Source organism: Lissotriton helveticus, chromosome 6 (genome assembly GCF_964261635.1).
Source record: "Lissotriton helveticus chromosome 6, aLisHel1.1, whole genome shotgun sequence".
NCBI lineage: Eukaryota > Metazoa > Chordata > Amphibia > Caudata > Salamandridae > Lissotriton > Lissotriton helveticus.
In genome coordinates this window covers 959466080-959486281 of record NC_136067.1, presented here as the reverse complement: position 1 = coordinate 959486281, position 20202 = coordinate 959466080, and the positions used below count along the sequence as shown (strand labels likewise).

The 20202-nt window shown below is 44.9% G+C and overlaps 1 protein-coding gene and 1 non-coding gene across 4 annotated transcripts in view; one reads left to right on the top strand and one right to left on the bottom strand.

Annotated features, from left to right (window-relative positions):
* LOC144761612 (potassium/sodium hyperpolarization-activated cyclic nucleotide-gated channel 2-like) overlaps nt 1-20202 on the bottom strand; it is a 2245815-nt gene that overhangs the window by 437103 nt on the left and 1788510 nt on the right. The window lies entirely within an intron of this gene.
* LOC144765459 (small nucleolar RNA SNORA35) lies at nt 8960-9096 on the top strand. Its single transcript, XR_013597442.1, has one exon. It is a non-coding gene; the product is annotated as a small nucleolar RNA SNORA35 (small nucleolar RNA).

Here is a 20202-nt window from a genome sequence, read left to right as displayed (position 1 = left end):
TGACGCAAAATAATAAGTACGTCGACCTCCCCCTGTGTAGTGCTATTTCTTGCAGGTGCAGGTATGGACAGAGTGTTCATGTCTCTGATCTTGGCTATCCCAAGGCAAAACGTTTGTTGGACAGTGTCATTGAAAAACATAATTTGCTCAGGGATGATACAGGCTCCAAACGAAGCTTCTACCCCCTGCATTTGCCAATCTTTTGTACCCCAGACAGATTCTGTCTCAATGTTGTCTTTCCAAAAGTCGAAACCCTGTCTAGACAGTTGGGCATTAATGGCTGCAGAACAAATCTGTTGTGTTTTTTCCTTCCTGTCTTGTTCACATTTTTAAAGAAAAACGTTTCTGGATTTGACAAGTTGAACACTGAAAAATATGGAAATTTCTTTGCAAAAGTTTTTGAGCTACCCTTTGGAGGTGTAGGACAATGTTCCCATTGGTTATACATAAATACATTTCTAGATGATGCAGTTCTATGCAAGAAATCACAACCATAGTGGTTATAACAATACAAACAAAAGCTTTATTCGGTATATAAAAAATATAACCATAAAAGCATTCTACATGATTCATACAATATTCATAACACATATTTTAAAAAAGTGGGAATTTCACAGTCAGAAAATTCCTAATAGACAATGCCAATAGAAGATAACACATGGTTTTCACAAAGTACCACTAATACTGGGACGCAATTTTTACATATGCATGTTCTCACAAATTAAAATGTTTGAAAAGAGATATATCAATGACCATTTAAAAGTATAATAAAACAGTAATAATAACTCCATATCTCACTTTCGTCAAGGTGATATGTGTGCATCCAATGGATTTACAAGCTATGCGGTTTCATAATTGAATGCTTCTAATAATGAAAATTCTTTTCTTCGTTTAATTGCCATGTAAATAAAAGAAATAACCGCATTGCAAGTTGATGCATGCTCTAATTTGCAAATTTCATAAAAGGCAGTTTTATAAAAATACAATTTATTTGAGATAAATATAGGTTGCAAAGTTAATTTTCTAATGTCCCTATAAAAATTACAAAAAAGTAAATAAATGAAATGTGGTCTGAGGGGATTTACCATCACACAGGCACTTAGGTAATTTGGGGCTCCACTTGCCCATCCCGGGAATGCAATCTGAAAATGGAGAGTATTCAATCTTAATCTGATTAAATACAACCTATGTTGTAGGTTTCTAATAAAAATAAGGTACAGCTGAATGCCTGTTAAATGTGGCCCATCACAATAAGATCTAACCCATGGTTTTCATTTGAGACGCAATTCTGGCGAGTTCCCTAGATTTAGGAAGCCTCCTTTTTAACTCTAGTTTGCTAAACGACTGAATACTTTCCAAGTCTTTAAGATTTGTTACCACATTGCACTCCATCAAAAGGTTATGGACGTGATGTAGCCACGGTATTTTCATGCCCTGATCTAGTGCAAGGCAATCCTGAATTAATCTTTTGTGAAGTACGTCTCTACTCTGGACCAAATCCGAAGCCATATTGTGAGTGCTGCCACGCTAATCAGGTCATTAAGGTAGGGTACATAGGTTTCCAACTGTGTGTAGCGGCTGAGCTAGGGATGGATAGAACCCGTCGTAAGAATTTATTTTCAAGGGTATGCAGTGACGAAACATCGGCCCTAGCCCATACAGCTGCACCATAACAAACCCCAGTAATACATTTGCTCACGTACAGTTTTAAAATTTCACGAGCAGGTTTATTGCCGATTTTATTTGAAAATCTGAAAATGGCCTCACTAGATCTGAGGAACTTCAATTTGCATGTGTTAACATGTAAACTCCAAGACCCCCTGCTGGTATAAAGTAACCCAAAATATGTGAATGACGTTGTCCTTTCAATTGGCACTTCTCCAATGTGGTGAGTTCTAGACGTGCTTTTACTACCGCAAGACATGACCAGGGTTTTACCCATGTTTATTTTTAAATCTTTTCCAGTCATAAAGTTGGCAAAGTTGTCTATCAATAATTGTAGACCGTTTGCAGTTCTGGAAATTAGAAATGCATCGTTTGCGTATAGTAGGACCGGGGTTTTATGTTTCCCGACCATGGGGGGATCGGATGGTAAACTCTGTAAAAAAGAATCGACGCCATTGATGTACAATGAAAATAGAAGTGGCGCGAGGACACATCCTTTATCTCATCCCTCGTGCAACTTTAAAAAACAAAGTGCATTCCCCATGTTGACCATAGCGTATCTTTGAGGATAGGTGGGCATAAATCTGAGATAAAAAAACAATAATTTCTTGAGGAGCTCCCATCTCTTCTAGTATTTGCCATAATTTAGTGTGGTTTACTAGGTCAAACGCACTAGAGAGGTCTACAAAACAGAGATTTAATGAGCCTTTTTTGGCAACAGTGTATTTCCCAATAAGCATCGAGGTTAAAGCACTGTTCAACCGTTCCAATACCCCTTCTGAAACCATACTGGGCATCGGACAGAACATTGTTTCCCTCAACCCAGTGTTCTAGTCTAGCTAACAGTATTCTGCCCATGATTTTAGATGTGGAGTCAAGAAGGGATATTGGACAGTAACATTTTGCGCTACCTCTGTCTCCTTTTTTAAAAATGGGGACAATCGTGCTTTCTGCCCAAGTGCCAGGTAACACTCCTTCAAATGTTGCATTTAAAAATGTAATTAAAATAGGGGACCAAAAATCTATATGATATCTAAAAACGTCAAATGGGGACCCCATCCGGCCCTGCGACCTTATCACACACGCTGTTTGTAAGGGCTATGTTTATCATTTCAGTAGTAATTGATTCTATATTAAAATTCTTCAATAAAATAATTTTACCTAGATCATCCCTTAAAAAGGGTACTTTTGAGGAGTTGAAAATATTTTCAAAATGAGTCAGCCATTCCTCAGGTGTCACAAAAGTGTCAACCTCAACGGATGTATTTTCTTTAAATAGAGGTTGATCTATAGTTTTCCAGAAAAGAATGCTATTCTTAGTCTCAGCAGCCTGAATTAGGCTATCCCACGTTGCTTCCCTAATTTCTGTCTTCCTTAACTTTAGTGCTTGTAATATTGTAATAAACGTTTTCTTAGGGTACGAATGCCTACCCTGTTCATGGGCTTTGCCTTAAATGCAGCTTTTAGTTTTCTGTTTAATTTAGAGCACTGCTGGTTAAACCATCTCGGGAAGTGGTCTCTGTGTATTTTATTTCTGAGTTTTATATCTTTAGAGATTCCTGTAGAAATATTTTGAAAAGCAATTACAGTATCTAAGTTACTAGATGATTCGTCAATACAGGTTTTAATATCAGTTAATCTTTTGGGTTATATTTTTCCATAAAAAAGGCCGGGTTGACTCCTGGCCACTTAATGGATGTCCCATTTTCACCTTTGGTTTTAATATCTCCTTCTTGGACACGTGCCTTATATTTTTGAAATAATCTGGAATGCAGGAATAACAGGAGCGGATGATGGTCGCTGTACAAACTGAGTTGTATATAACATTCTATGACTAAGTTCATATAATTCCCAGATATCAGGAAGTGGTCAATATGTGAAGATGACCTCGCCCTCTCGTTTGAGTGAATGAGCTGTATGCCATCATGAGCACCTAAAGCCAGGTTTCCAGATTATGTTTAAAAATGACTGAATTGGTGGCTTCACCGTATGAATTGTGAGGAAAATGCAGAAAGTGCTCTCCATGACGTCTACATACCCACAAAGTCCACCAATGGGGTTCTTCCATAATTTGCTATTAAAGTCTCTGGCCCAAATTAGTACAAAGTCACCCCCCATTCCCTTCAAAAATGTATCCAGCTCCTCATCCATTGCTAAGACAACACCATGTCTGGTATTATCAAAGATGTTGTTATAGAAATTGATCAAACCTATGTTCTGCTTTCCTTTGACACAGAATAATAGGAACTGGAAAAATTGCGAGTTAGTATAGGTGTTCTTCAAGATCAGGGGGGAAGACACCGCACATAGGACAGCTAGACCAGCTTTCGCTCGCCCTGCTTTGGACGTACTTGCCTCAGTAAATATTGATATAAAAAACTTCTGTGAGCCAAGTTTCCTGAATGAGGATTAAGTTACATTTTTCTAAGCTCTCTAACCATGCAGTGTCAAATAACTTGTTTTTAACACCTGCAACATTCCATGACATATTCACAGGGATCCAACTGAAAAAGAGCCGGTTGAAGCCCGGCCAGCCTTACCTATACAAGGGATTACATGATTACGATCAAAGAAAGGTGCTGCTTCTGGCATAATCACTGCCCCACTAATAGGGGAAGTTGTGCCGTTGCCACCATTCCCTAAATTTCCTTCCAAGATTACTGCTTGTTCCACATTTACACTCAGTCAATCAACCTCGCTACATCTCCTAAGGGGGTCAAACCTGTTTGTCAAGAACGGTGTTGTGTGTGTGAGTAAGCTATGCCCAATACCTCCAACTGGGTGGTGAGTGTCAAAACAAGGCCTAAAAAAGTAACCCAAAGGGACTGCAGTGATGACGTCATTAGAACGATCAAACCGCCAGGAATGTTTCAATGATACATCTTTAAGTAGAAGGCCCACCACTTCAGTGTGGCGATAGTTCACAACAATACAAATATTGCATTGTGTGTTGATAGAGAACCAATTTATGACTCTATTTTTTAACAATCCCCATGATTCAATAGAATTATCAGGCAATTTGGGAACGCTTTTCAAGACAATAACATAAGGGTTTGCCTGGGGAGTAAGACTAAGGGAAACTTAATTTAGTCCGTTTGGCCGTAAGGAACGCTCGGATGCTGGTGAGGGTTTTTTTGGTAAGGTAGCTAGTTTACTAGTGGCTGCAGGGGGCACCATGGTTTGTCCCTTTTTTTGTATGTTCAGTTTTTGAGGCATTATATCTATTTCTGGAACATGTGCCTGGATGTGAACTGTGGATATGTTATTTTCGGAGTATCTCCCGAGTCTGGGCTTGCAACTTGGTTTTTGAAATGTGGGCGCTGCAGCCCTTTTACCAGGTCCATTAGTTGTTTTATATCTGTGACTATTTTTCCGTGTCGTTTTTAGGTCTCGCCTGCGCATGCGCTGCTCAGGTGAGACATTTAGTAAGCGGGTTTTCAAAGTGCTACCCACAGGCTTTTGCCGGCCACCAGCTTGCTGTTAAGCGCACAAGAACGCGCAACGTGCACAGCTGCCATCTGGCTTTCTCATGTGAATGCCTTACAGCACCTGCGTGAATCCCCCTCCCCCTCCCTTCACCCACTTCCTCCTCGTCAGCTTCTTTTATTACAATCTACCTGCGTCGTGCGACAAATGCTTGTTTTTATTTACCGTGCTTTCCCCTCTGCCTCCGTCCGAACCCTTTTCATCTTATAAACGTTAGTGGTTTCCTAAGTTTCATCTTTTATTCACCACAAAAAGATTTGAATTGGTAGATCTCCTATTCTATGTTTATATGAACATTGTAACCTGTCTGCAATCAGAGACATTGAGCAGGGTGTCTTTGCTCACCAGTTAATAAACTTATTGTTCTTGTTCCTCGGTATTGGCCATTCACTACCATGTGACGTGCTCTAACAACATTTTATGCGGAAGTTGGTGTATTTGCGGTTAGTCTTCACGCCGCTATCGAGGCGTGCGGAGGAATCCTTCATCCGTCAAACTGATCTCATTCAACAAGTAAGTTGTTGTCCGTGTATGCCGATACTTTACAGTTCAGCCCTCCGGCTTGCCGGACGAGCAACGTTGTAGCAGGCTGCCATTCTGCGTAGAGTTTGTTTTCGTCCTTCCATCACAGCCCTGTTACTTACCGTTTAGCAGTTAATTTTAGTATGGACAAAGCGAGTACCTATTGTATGCAACACCATGTTCTGCTTTTCCAGTTTGGCCTGTAGATATCAAATCGAATGCCGCACGCAATATAATGAGCTGGCAGTGCAGGCTGTTAGCACGCATAGGCATTCTTCGTTAGAATGCGTACATTTATGCTTATTATTCATGCCTTACCCGTTGGTTCAGCGAAGTTGGCTGCACAAATTGTTGGATCTAGCGACTGTCTAAAATAGGCCATTGTATTTGGCTAAACAATAATCAGACCAACTCGGCTTGTCTAATCTCTTTGCTTGTAAATCTAAATTTATAAGTATAAATATGGTGACTTTTCACTCAGTTCACGTTGGCTACTCTTCTGAAAATCCACTTTGAATTTCCTTTTTTACCCCTAGATACATTATCTGGTCAATTGCTAGGCATATCAAAATGTCAGTATTTGAACTGCACTATAGTGCATGATTAATCTTGTAGTAATAAATCAGGCTTGATTTCAGATTTAGAGTGTCAGTACTGTATGCCAGTATTATAAAAACCTGGGTCTGTGGTGTTATGGCAAAACACACTTTCAATTGGAGGTTTATTGTTTAAGGTACACACAAAAATATTCGTTAGAATCATCTTTTGGCACAAAATAACAGACATTAATATAGGTTATGCCTTATCTCTACAGTTTTTTATCATTCTCTGCAAGTGTTTAGCCATGCAACAGTTGATATTGTTGCACCAAGGATATAGTGCTGCATAACTAAATACCTATAAGGTCCTAAAAGCGAGACCTATTGGCCGTCGCCGACTGGATGAGAAACAGCCGACTGAAGCTGAACTCGGACAAGACGGAGGTCCTCATCCTCTGCTCCACCTCCTCGGTCTGGGACGACTCCTGGTGGCCGACTGCACTAGGAGCACCCCCTACACCCACCGACCACGCACGCAACCTAGGAGTCATCCTCAACTCCACCATCTCCATGACGAAGCAGGTCAGCGCCGTCTCCTCCTCCTGCTTCAACACCCTCCGCATGCTTCGCAGGATCTTCAAATGGATCCCCACCGAAACAAGAAGGACGGTCCCCCAGGCCCTCGTCAGCAGTAGACTGGACTCCGGAAAAACACTCTATGTAGGAGCCCCGGCCAAGCTCCTGAAAAGGCTCCAACCCATCCAGAACGCCTCCGCACGCCTGATCCTTGACATCCCTCGCCGCAGCCACATCATACCCCACTTGTGAGACCTGCACTGGCTTCCCATCAACAAGAGGATAACCTTCAAACTCCTCACCCACACATGCAAGGCACTCCACAACACCGGTCCAGCATACCTCAACAGCCGACTCAGCCTCTACACCCCCACCCGCCAGCTCCATTCCGCAGACCACGCCCTCGCCACCGTCCTCTGCATCCGAAGAACGACCGTTGGCGGCATATCATTCTCCCACCTCGCCGCCAAGACATGGAACACCCTTCCCATCCAACTGCGGCTGACTGAAAACCTTCTACCCTTCAGGAGACTTTTTCAAGACCTGGCTCTTCGAACAGTAGCAGCTTCCCCCCTCCCCTCCCCCCCAGCGCCTTCTGCTATGATTGATTGATTATGCCAATGCTAGTTGGAATTTGCAAACATTGGCTGTAGTAGGCTTAGAAATCTGTGCCAATTTAAGGTTTCCAGGCATACTACTGTCAATCACACACCCAAAAGGTGATGGTGTGAGTACTTAGTCTAACCTGTGGCAATTGCTTGGGGTAGCATTCCAACCCATCGCTTGTCATCCACGGTGCTACTCTAGAGAGAGGCCAATATATTGCAAATGCCTCATGGAAAGGGGCCATCGCAGTGCTAGTCTGTCCAGTTTTTAAATGCGAAAGAGTGTCAGTTTAATTTGCTCACATGGTACACTGTGTGCAATGCCCCACTGACCCTTGCTTGGCGTGTTTTGCTTTAAAATGTGGTGTTCTAATATTTAAACAACTGAGTTTTTCCTGGTTTAATCTGTATACATTCAAATACGGTTTGGTCAGACCCCTTAGAGAAGTTGTGCCACTTTGTTTTATTTGTATTCAATGTCATGGCCTCCGCACTCTTCCATGTAACTTTTGGGAGGGCGGTGGCCTTGTGCCTTTACTGTTAACCAATGGACATGTCATTTGGCGTTGGGTTACTTTTTATTTTAGATGTTGCCTTGGAAGTGTGAATGGTCTCCTACGAAAGACTTGGATTGTTTTGGGCTATCCACGCTGTTGATTGGAAGCTAAGTGCTGTTGTAAATGTCACTTGCTGAAGAGTGATGTCGTGTACTAATTATCTGGATCTGCATAGTAATTGTGCTGAACTTCAGTGACATGCTTGTGGCTAAACTACTGCTTTATTGTATGGTCTTGCAGTTGGCATGCTCGACTAGCATTAAATTAGCCAGTATGCAATACAATCTAATACTGGGGCTTATTGGTCTAACTTGTTCTTTATTTACCGGAAGGCTGCACTTGCAAGACTAGGATCATTGTTGTTGTCTACAATGCCTCCAACAATGAACTGGTTCGAACGAAGACCCTGGTGAACAACTGCGTCATCCTGATCGACAGCACTCCTTACAGGCAGTGGTATGAGGCCCACTTTGCCTTGCCGCTTGGACGCAAGAAAGGAGCTGAGCTGGTGTGTACCATTATGGTGGGATTGGTTTAGCAAATGCGTTGCATCAAACTTGAAAAGCAGGTAGTGGGGGTGGTATGGCGGCATCGCTTTTGCATAGTACATTCAACCGTTGCAATAGTACTCTCCAAGTACTTGCTAGAAGTTACTTGTTGCTGATGGTTGGGCAGTACCCTGAATGTGTACACATTTCTTTGGACAGTTGAAGCTTTATCCGTTAATAATGGGTGTGGAAGTTATGCACTGTGTGGTTTGCAACTCGTTTTATTGTCTAACGATTTCAGGGCAAATGATGGCGGAATGCATGTTGCAATATAGAAAAGAATAATTATTTCCTTTCTATATCAACCTGCTGATTGAATATGTGTATCTAATTGTGTTCTTCCCTGGTAGCCATGTTTTTGTGAGGTTGTGGGCATGCAGATTAATCTTTCCTCTTGAAGGAGGCCTATTTTAATTTAACACATTCGCAAACAGAACTGTGGAATTCTATTTGTGTCTTTTATGCACTTCTAAATGCCTCCTTGGTCTTTCTTGTGACTCTGGATAGTCATTTAGTGTAGTGCTAGATTAACCCCCATCTTGCAGAAAGGCCAGGCTTTTGCTTTGTAGTCTGCCTCTTCCGAAGGGTGGGTCCACTACCATTTTAGTTAACTCTGCAAGGTTCTGAAAGGTCTTAATAGTCCTGTCATGGCAATGTTCTAAGTTGTAGCTTGCTAGTTTGTAAAAACCTCTTGCCATCTGTTTTACTGGTAGTAGTCTCTGTGCGTGCTGAAATTGCATCTGAATAGTGTGGCATCATGTGCAAACCCCATTGATCTTTAAAAAAAAAAGTTTCTGCCCAGTTTTGGCATGCAACAACTGTTTCGGTCTGGAAGCATTGTTTTTGGTCTCGTCACAGTTACTTTTTGTTGAGGTTGAAGTCTACCCATTTTTCTACCCATCGCGTGCTTCGAGCACCTAAAGTTTGCTTTTTACTCTACCTCTTAATTTTGGAGGTACTGTCATTCCAAATAGGAATTGGGAGACGATGGCTTTGAAAATGGTGAACTGTTTACACTCCTTTTTGTGTGGCACATAATGGCACCCTGCAGTAGTTATGCTGCGTTATATATACCACTGGTTTCTGGGCAGGTAATCTGTTAACTACTCGTTGTGCTATTCTGCAATGAAGAGACCATCTTGACATGAGCACGTCTCATAAAAAAACTTCCATAAAAAATAATTGGAAGTCAAAAAGGGTATCTGAGCATTGCAGTGACGGTGAGAGAAACTCCAGCCGAACTAGACTCCGGCTAGTCTAACATCACCTTTTAAAGTAAGTTGAATGTTTATAACAGTCAGCTGCTTTTTTTGTTCCTGGCATCTGGAACAGGTGTGTTTAAAAGTATGCATCACAGCTGGAGGGCCATGGACTTGGAGGAAGTGCATAAGCGAACAGGTTCCCTTAAAGCACAGCCGCCCGCAAGCAACTCAAAGCCCTTGACATTGATAAAGCTGAATACTCACTTCTGCGAATGAAGCAGAAATATGTCCAGGGCAGCAAGGCGGGGCCGCCTATTGTCGCCTATTGTCGCATAGACTTCTAGCTCAGGCTGTCCAACATGAAGAATTCCCAGGGCCCTAGATTCGACCAAGATGAGCACACAGCTCAGGCCTTTGAGCACTTAAATTCCTCTCTAAACGCAGCTAAAGTCCTGGATTTGGAGCACTGAATCTTATTTGGCGCATGTTTCCCTGGCCCTTCTTCCTCCAACTTCGATACTTTCTGTTGATATCAAAAAGGCACTTGACCGGATCCACTGGCCATACCTTCGACTTGTACTACCTAAAATGGGCCTTGGCCTGTGACTTTGCTGCAGGATTTAGTGCAGTTACACTCTATCTAGGGAAGCCGTTGTGGGCTGATGTTGCAGTCTTTTGACCTTGCTAGGGGCACCCAGCAGGGCTCTACCCCCTTTGTTTTTGACCTCTATATGGAACCCTTTGCCAAACAAATGTATAGGAACACTGACAGAGCTTGTAGATGGGTGAGTGGGGGTGTTTGTGGGGACAGGGAGCGCAAATTAGCACTCTATGCTGATGACGTGATAATAGCGCTCCCTTCCTTGCCCCCTCTGATGCAGATGGAGGCCTTTGGACGAGCCTCTAGCTTCAAAATTAACTTTCGGAAATCCCATCCCAAGGCTGACCAAGCTCATTTGGAACAGCTCTTCCACACGACAGCCCAAGGTCTGGGAAATTTGGACCTACAGATACTCCAGTCGCCAAGGCAAACTTCAGAAAGCAACTATGCTATGCTCCTGGCTACTGCTACATCTCTTCTTTCCACATAGAAGAGATCTACCCTTTCCTGGTTTGGGAGATTTGCAGCAGTCAAAATGACCCTCCTTCCTAAGATCCTTTGTCAGGCAAATAATAGTTGCAGCCTCCTCCATTGTAAGCTACAACATCCTACAGATTTCATCTGGGCTGGCGAGTAGGCATGAATAGTGCAAAAACAGACTAAGCAAGCCCCATCAGGGTGGAGTGGGCATTCCTCACCTAGTACGATACTACCAGGTGGCTCAACTCGTTAGATGGTGGAATGGTCGACCACATGCGGAAAAGCATTGGTGCATCGGGCTGTGGCTAGAATACACATCTGGAAAATGCCATGGCTGCCTAAACTATATCGACCTCCCGGTGTCTACATCTCCCCAGTGATCCGAGCCACACTGGAAGTCTGGGATATGTTACAAATCCCATGCAAACTAAACCCAAATCGCATGTCCCTCATTTACAGGAAATCCTAACACCTCCCCCTCCCCAGCGTTACAGGGACCTTCCTTTTTGCTTTGACAAGCTGCCAACTGCATAAGGTTGGGTGGCCTCATTGATGTTTGCGGAATCATGGCGTTTGAGCAACTCCAGTCTAATTTACAGTCTCTTGTCCAGTGCCTGCTGGCAATACATCGCCCTTCAACACTGGCTCCTACAGCCTCACATTCACTCCCATGCGAGACGACCCCCTGACCTCCTTTGAAAAATAGCTCCTCTGATGCATACTCTGACTTACAAGTTCTTAAACGCCCTGCTGGTGCCTTCCATCACCAGGGCAACAACACTGGGAACCTGAATGTGAACGCACTGTCACGGCCTAAGGATGGGGTGACATTTGGCATAGAGCCTGTGTTCTGGATGCAGTGCGCTGAGTAAAGAAATGATGATCAAGATTGCACGTTATTGGTACTATACACTGACAATGGTAGCTAAGTGGGAGCACGACGGGGGTGCGACATGTTGGAAACATTGTGGACAGACTGGCACACTTACACCTTTTGCACTGCCCCATGATACAACCATTCTTGGCGGAAGTCTCAGTAGATATCAATGAGATATGAGTTATCCCAAGGTTCCACAGCTACATCCTTCTAGGACTCCAGAATCCCCTAATGTATCTACTAAAGTTGAAGGGGCAGGCTATTTTCACTGGCACTTGGTGCAGCCAAAAGCGTCCTCTTGGCCAGTTTGGGGCTCTGACTCTGTGCAGATGCGCCTGGACTGGCTCCATAAGTTTGAAAGAAATTAACCGCAGCTGTATCCAATATGTTGCAATATGTTGACGAACCTAGGGGCCTTTTGTGAGATTCCTGTCCAATGAATTCAGGGAGCTAACTTGTCCAGCCTATTTGAGTCTTCTGCCTTACGCACTTGGACCATGATACTCAATGGGTGTGCCAAGGATGGCCTCAATCACTACTACCCTTCAGCAGTAGCTGCTTTACACTTATCTACCATTAGCTGTCAAGGAAGTTTATTTTCTGTCCCTACTTACCTTTTCTTTTACCCTTTACCCTCTTCCTCCCCCTTTTTAGGTCTCGCCTACGCAGCCAGCATGCGCTGCATAGGAGGGGAACCTCATGTAATCTATTCAGTTTTTGCCCTAAAATGTGCACGCTTTGCATTGCTTAGAATGGCAATGCGTGCACATTTGGCGATTCTCTTGCGGGAGCGAGCAGCGCCATATGGTAGCAATTATGGAGCGAGCAGCGCCATATGGTAGCAATTATCGCGCTCGCACCTGCAAGGGAAACGCTGCGCGTCCCTGCTCTCGGCCAGCACTCCGCGCTTGTTTCAATTCCTTTGAAACTTTACACATTACCCCTCTCTCTTTACCTTTACACACCTCTATTTCTCTCTCACACACACAGTTATCTTTGCCCTTTGGCGCATGTCTTTGTTGTTTTTCTCCCACGAGGCGATGACCGGTCAGCTTCCAACTAAACTCTCTTGGTCTCTCTTTCGCTCTCCCTCACTCTGTGCCTCTGCATATCTGTCTCTCTTTTGCTCTCTCTTTGAAGCTGCATTTTCCCAACCCATTATCTTGAACTTTTATTCTATCTTCCCTCACACTACTAATCTACAGGACGCTTTGTGTTTTCTTAAAGCTTTTGCTGTAACGGATAACAAGCTGTGGTAAATGAGCCGTGTTGTAATCGGTGAACAGTAGACTTAGACGACACACACATGCAGACACTCCAGATGCACGAGGTGGGGCCTGCGTCATGCGCCTCTCAGGTGGCTGCCCCTCCCCATACTTGGCCTACCGGTTCCACTGCACAGGAGGAGGGCAGGTTATGTATCCCCACCCTGGCCTTGTCGTGAGAGTGGGAGTGTAATCTGACCGTGGGTACTGCCACCAACATTCATATCAGGCAGTGGCTGCCATGGAAATGTCAAGGTTGCCTGGGGGAGTGTTTGTGTGTTTTCACCGGTAACCACTGCTTACCTCAGACAGGGGTGAGGGGAGATCACGTTTCTTGAAATGAGAGAATTCTGAGGGCAATCTCGGGTACACAACTCTCAGAGCCATGACAGTGCTCAGTGGGATTTAAAAGAATAATAAATTAGAGCCTGAGAGCCAAAGTTTTTCTTTGGAGCTATCTGTCGGTGCCGCTGAATTCCAAGAATGCCAAAAACCGAGGGTGTCTAGTCTTTAGTCCACCTAATGCCTCTCCTTTCTGACACCCTATTTATTTATGCGTTTTTTACATAGCGCAAACGTTACCCAAAGATGTCAGAGCGCTTTACAATAGAACCAGTTACATTACATAAGGACTTCAGAGTACCGCACTCTTGAAGGTTCTTTTGCAGCCCTGCATCCTCTACTTGCCTAAGTGTTTCTAACTTTTTCACACTTCTTGCCTTTTTATACTTCGCTCTCTCAAACTGGATCAAGGTTTGATGGGAAATAACTCTCAGGTCCTAACATGAGTGCTGGTGCGCCACACCTGCATGCACAGGAACACATTAACCATTGCAGCTGCAGAAGCAGGTCAAGGCAACGTTACTGTCTGCCCCTGTACACCACTCACTCTTGGAAATCCACTTGCCTTCCAGGGGTACCCTGAGATTGTATGCCTGTATGTCCCCCAATGTTAGACTCTGCTGCAGTCCTGGATGGAGAACAGAGTTTGATGTCTAGAGACAATTCTCTCATTGCTGTTTAGCCAGTGCATTGTGCAATATCATTGCACAATTTCAAAGGGAGGATAACCGCATCCCTCAGTGATTCTGGTAATGTGATTCTTTCTAAAGTCACTTAGTCTTTCAGTAAATAAACGTCATACTCCTGCTCAAATTCAACTGGGAACCTGCCATACCCCAACCCTTCCTTTTATCGAACTTCTCTATAGCCCATTTGATTTCAGTGATTTTCTAATGGCATCTTCTGGGATCTCCTAACCTTTTGAGAAGATTGGCTGGTCTGCTACACCTGAAAGTTACTGAACTTGTTCAAGATCAACCTTAACATGCCATTTTTAGAGCTCCCTCAAGAAGTTTCTTACCACTGAATTAATGCCTACTGTGCCCAGCTTAAAATTGTCATGTTACGACTCCTAACTCCTCTCACCTATAGACTAACATAGTCACTGTGCAACTTTCCTTTTCCCTTTGTCAAACCCCCAAGTTGCAGAAACTCTACATCACTGACATTGTAAGCAATAAATATTGCATATCCTGTCTCCAAAAAGAAATCCATCCATTTGGGCCTTTCACAGCTCTCACAACGTTGGTTCCGGGTGCTACCCTTCTAAGCAAATCTTTAGGTGACCCCATAAAATTTAGCAATAGGATTTCACCAAAATCTGACCTTCCAGGTCTGCCACGCAGTAGTTTGGTACTCGGCCAATCTCCCACTGAGCTGGAAATGGTCCTAAATAGGTTTGTTTAATTTACCCCTTTAGTTCCTCCTGCCATGCCAGAGTCAGAGGCACATACTCCTTAATGTAAGCAGGGTTATCAAGGGGGCTTGAACCGAAAATCACCAGTCAAGCTCATGAGTGGTATGTATGCATATTCAGTGGCGGCTGCCTCAGAACGGGGGTGGTGGACGGGGTGAAAAATAAAATAAACTTAACTGGGAATGCCGCCGCCTCTCCTCTGTCCTCTTCTCTCGGCAGACTCTCTCAGCCAATCATGATGCTGCTTCACGGCAACATTGTGATTGGTCTGGGTGCCCTGCTTCAGCGCTCAGAGAGGGACTGATAGCCTGAACCTGTTCCTCTCCAGGCTGTGCATTACATCTTGGTGGGGAACATGCGAGGGAGTGCAACCACTCCTTCCCCTGCTCTGGCAAGCCCCCCCCCCCCCAAGCTGGCCCGAGTCGGCAGTGAAAAATAAAATGATGTCATGTTAGTGTCATTTTTTTCCCCGCACTGCTCTTTGAGCATGTTGGCGCTCCCCGGCCTTAGCGGAGGAGCCACCACTGTACATGTTCATCCCTTAGAAATGGAAAATAAGTCCTGGTTTTCTATACCAGCCTGTTTAAGTGCTTCAGCGTAGGGCCTTTCAGCGCTTAATTCATATAAGAATGTATGCCTGGGACCAAAGTCTTCCTCAAAATCCCCTGGCGACGACTGAAGAATGTAGATATTGCTGGATGCCTAGGCTGTGTAGCATTCATTGCACCTCATGACTCTTTCAACAATAACCACGCATTTCCTGCCCTTTATCCCACTGTTGCGGGCTCTTTTCCAACCTTGCTATCTCCCTTTGTCACTGTTTTTCTGTCATTCTTTGTCTTTATTTCTCTTTTTTTGTCTTTCTCCCTGTTGTGCTGGCTCAAAGGAAAACCAGCATTGGCATAGCCAATAGGTCTCGCCTTTGGGACCTTATAAGTGTTTAGCCATGCAACAGTTAATGTTGTTGCAGTAAGGATATTGTGCTGCATAACTAAATACTTATAAGGTCCCAAAGGCGAGACCTATTGGCTATGCCAATGCTTGTTTAAACAGGGTGTTAAGACCAAGCGAATTGCATGATACATCTTCATTTTCAGGGCCCTTCCACCTCTACCTTAAAGGTTTCTGCTTGTTTGATTTAGTTTTCTGCTTGCTGGTTAGAAGGGGTAGTTTTCGCTGTTACTGCTTGCTGTTTCAGTTTTTTGGTAGGAGGGGATTCCCGCTCCAATATGTCGGATGCCGTGGAAATCTCAAACGAAGGAGCTATTACACAGGTTCCTAGGTTTATAGGGTGGTCTGTTTTAACAACATTAGAATTACTAGTGACAGTGACTTTATTATTATTGATACTGATGCCATTGTCACAGCCGGCCGAACCGGCGGTATCTGCGTTGTCAAGACCCTGGCCGCTTCCATCAGCCTAGCGATGTCATGACCAGGAGGGTGGTAGTGCCACAGAAGTACAGGGAGTTCCTCCTAACTTTAGCTCATGACATTCTCTCAGTCATGATCCTTTGGGATCAATTTCGTCTCCCTTTGGACAACATTTAAGGCCGTATTTGTTGCTGCCAACTGTTCCTCTACCTGAACAATCTCGTTATTTATGAGGCCCATTGCACTTTTCAAATAATTAGTAATTGGTACTGTTTTGTATTTTGCTTCCTTTTGTCTATGGCCAAATTTCTCTTGCCCGTGGTTGAAAAAATTAAGCGCACTTGCGTCTCCTGGTGGAGCCCAAATTATTTGGGGGCAAAGTGAAAATAACTAACCTTCGATCGCAGAACCAAGGGATGTAGCCCAGCCCAGCCTCAGACAGTCACGGACAGGCCCAGACGGGCTCGCCCTTGGCCGGGGCTTCGCCCGCGCGCTACCGGTGCCACGGTGGCCCTGGCCTCCTTTTCCGCACCTCCTGGCGCATGTGCTGATGATTGCGGCGTGCAAGCCGGTCAGGCTGCTGGGAAGTAAAGTCCCTCTTCCCTCATCCCGTAAACACCGGGTAAAACAGAGAAAATGGTCCTGCGGCAGGCAAGCAAGATTGTGATGGGATTTTTAGAGCATCCCGCGCAGCGGTAGCCCTGACCTCCTTTTCTGCGCCTCCTGGCGTGTGTGCTGACGATTGCGGCGTGCGCGTTGCTCAGGCTGCTGGGAAGTGAAGTCCCTCTTCCCTCGTCCCGCACACACTGGGTAGAACAGAGAAAACGGTCCTGCGGCAGGCAAGCAAGATTGTGGTGAGATTTTTTGAGATTTTTGAGCGTTTCTGGATTTGACAAGTTGAACCCTGAAAAATATGGAAATTTCTTTGCAAAAGTTTTTGAGCTACCCTTTGGAGGTGTAGGACAATGTTCTCATTGGTTATACATAAATACATTTCTAGGTGATACAGTTCTATTCAAGAAATGATGACCATAGTGGTTATAACAATACTTTGTTCATAGTCTGATGAACCCGCCAAATATTCATGATTTGTGAATACTGCAGACATTTCTAGATCAGACATCATGTTATTAACAGTCTCGAAGTCCCAATCATCAGAAAAGCTACTAGAGATAATAAAGTCACTTAATGACATTTTGAACAAGTGTGGAATCTTCAAGAGTTCAGACGGGCCAAAAATGTCATAATCAGTTTTGTCCCAAACTATACCATCTGGTATAGGAACGGCTGTGATGTTCACTGCTGACAAGTCTCTTGCTTCATGATGGGATGATTTGTGTGGCTGGAGAAGTAAGTTCACTCTTTTGCTTGCTGTCTCCATTTGAATATATCTTCCATTTATCAGCATTCCCAGAGATATTACCAGAACTAACCAAAGTAGAAAGAAGAATATTCCCAAAACAATCCATAGTTCAATCCATGGTGAAACCAGATAAGTCTTTTTCAGGAGATGAAAAAAATCTGTTGCTTGTTCTTTGAAAGTTCTTTGTGCTAGTGTTGTTTCAGGTTCGCTGGGATCCTCAGAAAACGTATCAAAGTTAATGAAATAGCCAGAGGCAGTTCCGTCAATGGTTGGAATTACATTAGGATTCACTGGAACCAGTTGATCACTTGTTACTTCATTGTAGACAGGTGTATCAGGATGAACTGTATTTGGGTGTCAAGAGGAATGAGTTCCATAGCTTTGTTGCGTAGTCCTTCATTTCTCACTGTGGAGTCTTCAAAGTCAAGTCAAGTCAAGTCAAGTCAATAGATTTGTATAGCGCGCTACATACCCATAGGGTCTCAAGGCGCTTGAGGGAGGGTGGGGAATTACTTGTCGAATATCCAAGTTTTGAGTTGCTTTCTGAATGCTAGGTGGTTCTGAGTAAGGCGAAGGTGAGTGGGAAGTGAGTTCCAGGTTTTAGCTGCCAGGTAGGAGAAGGATCTACCTCCCATGGTGGTTTTGTTGATGCGAGGAACAGTGGCCAGGGCTTGGTTGGAGGATCGTAGCTGACGGGTGGGGGAGTAGAAGGACAGTCGTGTGTTGAGGCATTCGGGTCCAAGTTCGTAGAGTGCTTTGTGTGCGTGGGTGAGGAGGCGGAACGTTATCCTCTTATGTACGGGGAGCCAGTGGAGGTTTTTCAGGTGACCAGAGATGTGTTCTTTACGCAGGATGTCTAGTATGAGCCTGACTGAGGCGTTCTGGATGCGTTGGAGTTTTTTCTGGAGTTTAGCGGTGGTACCGGCGTATAGGGTGTTTCCATAGTCCAGGCGGCTCGTGACCAGTGCGTGGGTGACCGTTTTTCTAGTTTCGGTGGGGATCCAGCGAAATGTTTTTTTGAGCATGCGAAGAATGTTGAAGCAAGAAGATGAAACGGCGTTGACTTGTTTGGTCATCGAGAGTGAGGAGTCCAGGATGACGCCCAGGTTCCGTGCGTGGTCCGTCGGGATGGGTGCTTTTCCGAGGGCCTCTGGCCACCAAGAGTCGTCCCAGGCGGAGGGGGAGGTGCCTAAGATGAGGACTTCTGTTTTGTCTGAATTCAGTTTCAGACGGCTGTGCTTCATCCATTCGGCTACTTCTTTCATTCCTTCGTGTAAGTTGGTTTTGGCGGTGTTAGGGTCTTTGGTGAGTGAGAGGATCAGTTGAGTGTCGTCAGCGTAGGAGATGATGTTGAGATTGTGTTGGCGAGCGATGGCCGCAAGGGGGCTCATGTATACGTTGAAGAGGGTGGGGCTGAGTGACGATCCTTGTGGCACGCCGCAGATGACTTCAGAGGCTTCTGACTTGAATGGTGGGAGGCGGACTCCCTGGGTTCTTCCGGTGAGGAACGAGGTGATCCATTCCAGTGCTTTTCCTTGGATTCTGACGTTTCTGAGGCGCTGTAGAAGGGTGCTATGACAGACTTTGTCGAAGGCAGCGGAGAGGTCGAGGAGGATGAGGGCGACTGTGTCTCCATTGTCCAGTAGAGTTCGAATGTCGTCTGTGGCTGCGATGAGGGCGGTCTCAGTGCTGTGTTTGGCTCGGAAGCCAGACTGTGAGGAGTCGAGTGATTTGTTGGTTTCGAGGAAGGCGGCGAGCTGGTTGTTGACAGCTTTCTCGATGACTTTGGCTGGGAATGGAAGGAGCGAGATGGGGCGGTAGTTTTTGAGTTTGGTGGGGTCAGCTGTGGGTTTTTTCAGAAGGGCGCTGAGTTCTGCGTGTTTCCAGCTTTCCGGGAAGGTGGCGGAGTTGAGGGAGCAGTTGATGACATCTCGGAGGTGTGGTGCTATGATGAAGTCTGCTTTGTTGAAGATATGGTGAGGGCATGGGTCAGTTGGGGATCCTGAGTGGATGGAGTTCATCAGGCGGATGGTGTCCTCGGTGGAGATTGGGTTCCAGTCGTTAAGGATGTTCAAGGGGGGTGAAGGTCCTGCGGGAGGTTGGGTGGGTTGGTCTCCGGGTCGGTTGTCGAAGCTGTTGTGGATGTCTGCGATTTTGTTGTGGAAGAAGGAAGCTAGGGAGTCGCAGAGGGCTTGGGAGGGGGTGATGTCGTTGGAGTTGGCTGAAGGGTTGGTAAATTCTTTGACGATGTTGAATAGTTCCTTGCTGTTGTGGGTGTTGTTATCTAGACGATGTTTGAATGCGGCTTTCTTGGCAGATCGGATTAGTTGGTGGTGTATGCGGGTGGCGTTTTTGAAGGCGTCTCTGGTGCTGGTGTTTGGGTCTTTTTTCCAGGCCTTCTCAAGGGATCGACAGAGTTTCTTAGATTTCTTAAGATCATCGTTGAACCAAGAGGCGTTTTTGCTGCCTAGTTTGCTTTGACGTTTTTTCAACGGTGCTAGGATGTCGGCGCTGTTGGATAGCCATTGGGTGAGGTTAGTGGCTGCTTGGTCGGGGTTTGAGGAGTGGGCGGGGGGGTTTAGGAGAAGCGATGAGGAGATCTGGTCGATGGTGATTTTGTTCCAGTTTCTTCACAGGGTAGGTTGAGGATGGTTGTGGATTGTGGTCTTATTGTAGGTAAAATGAACGCAGCTGTGGTCCGTCCAATGAAGAGCTGTGGTGTGACTGAATGAGACATGTTTGCTGGAGGTGAAGATGGGGTCGAGTGTGTGACCTGCAATGTG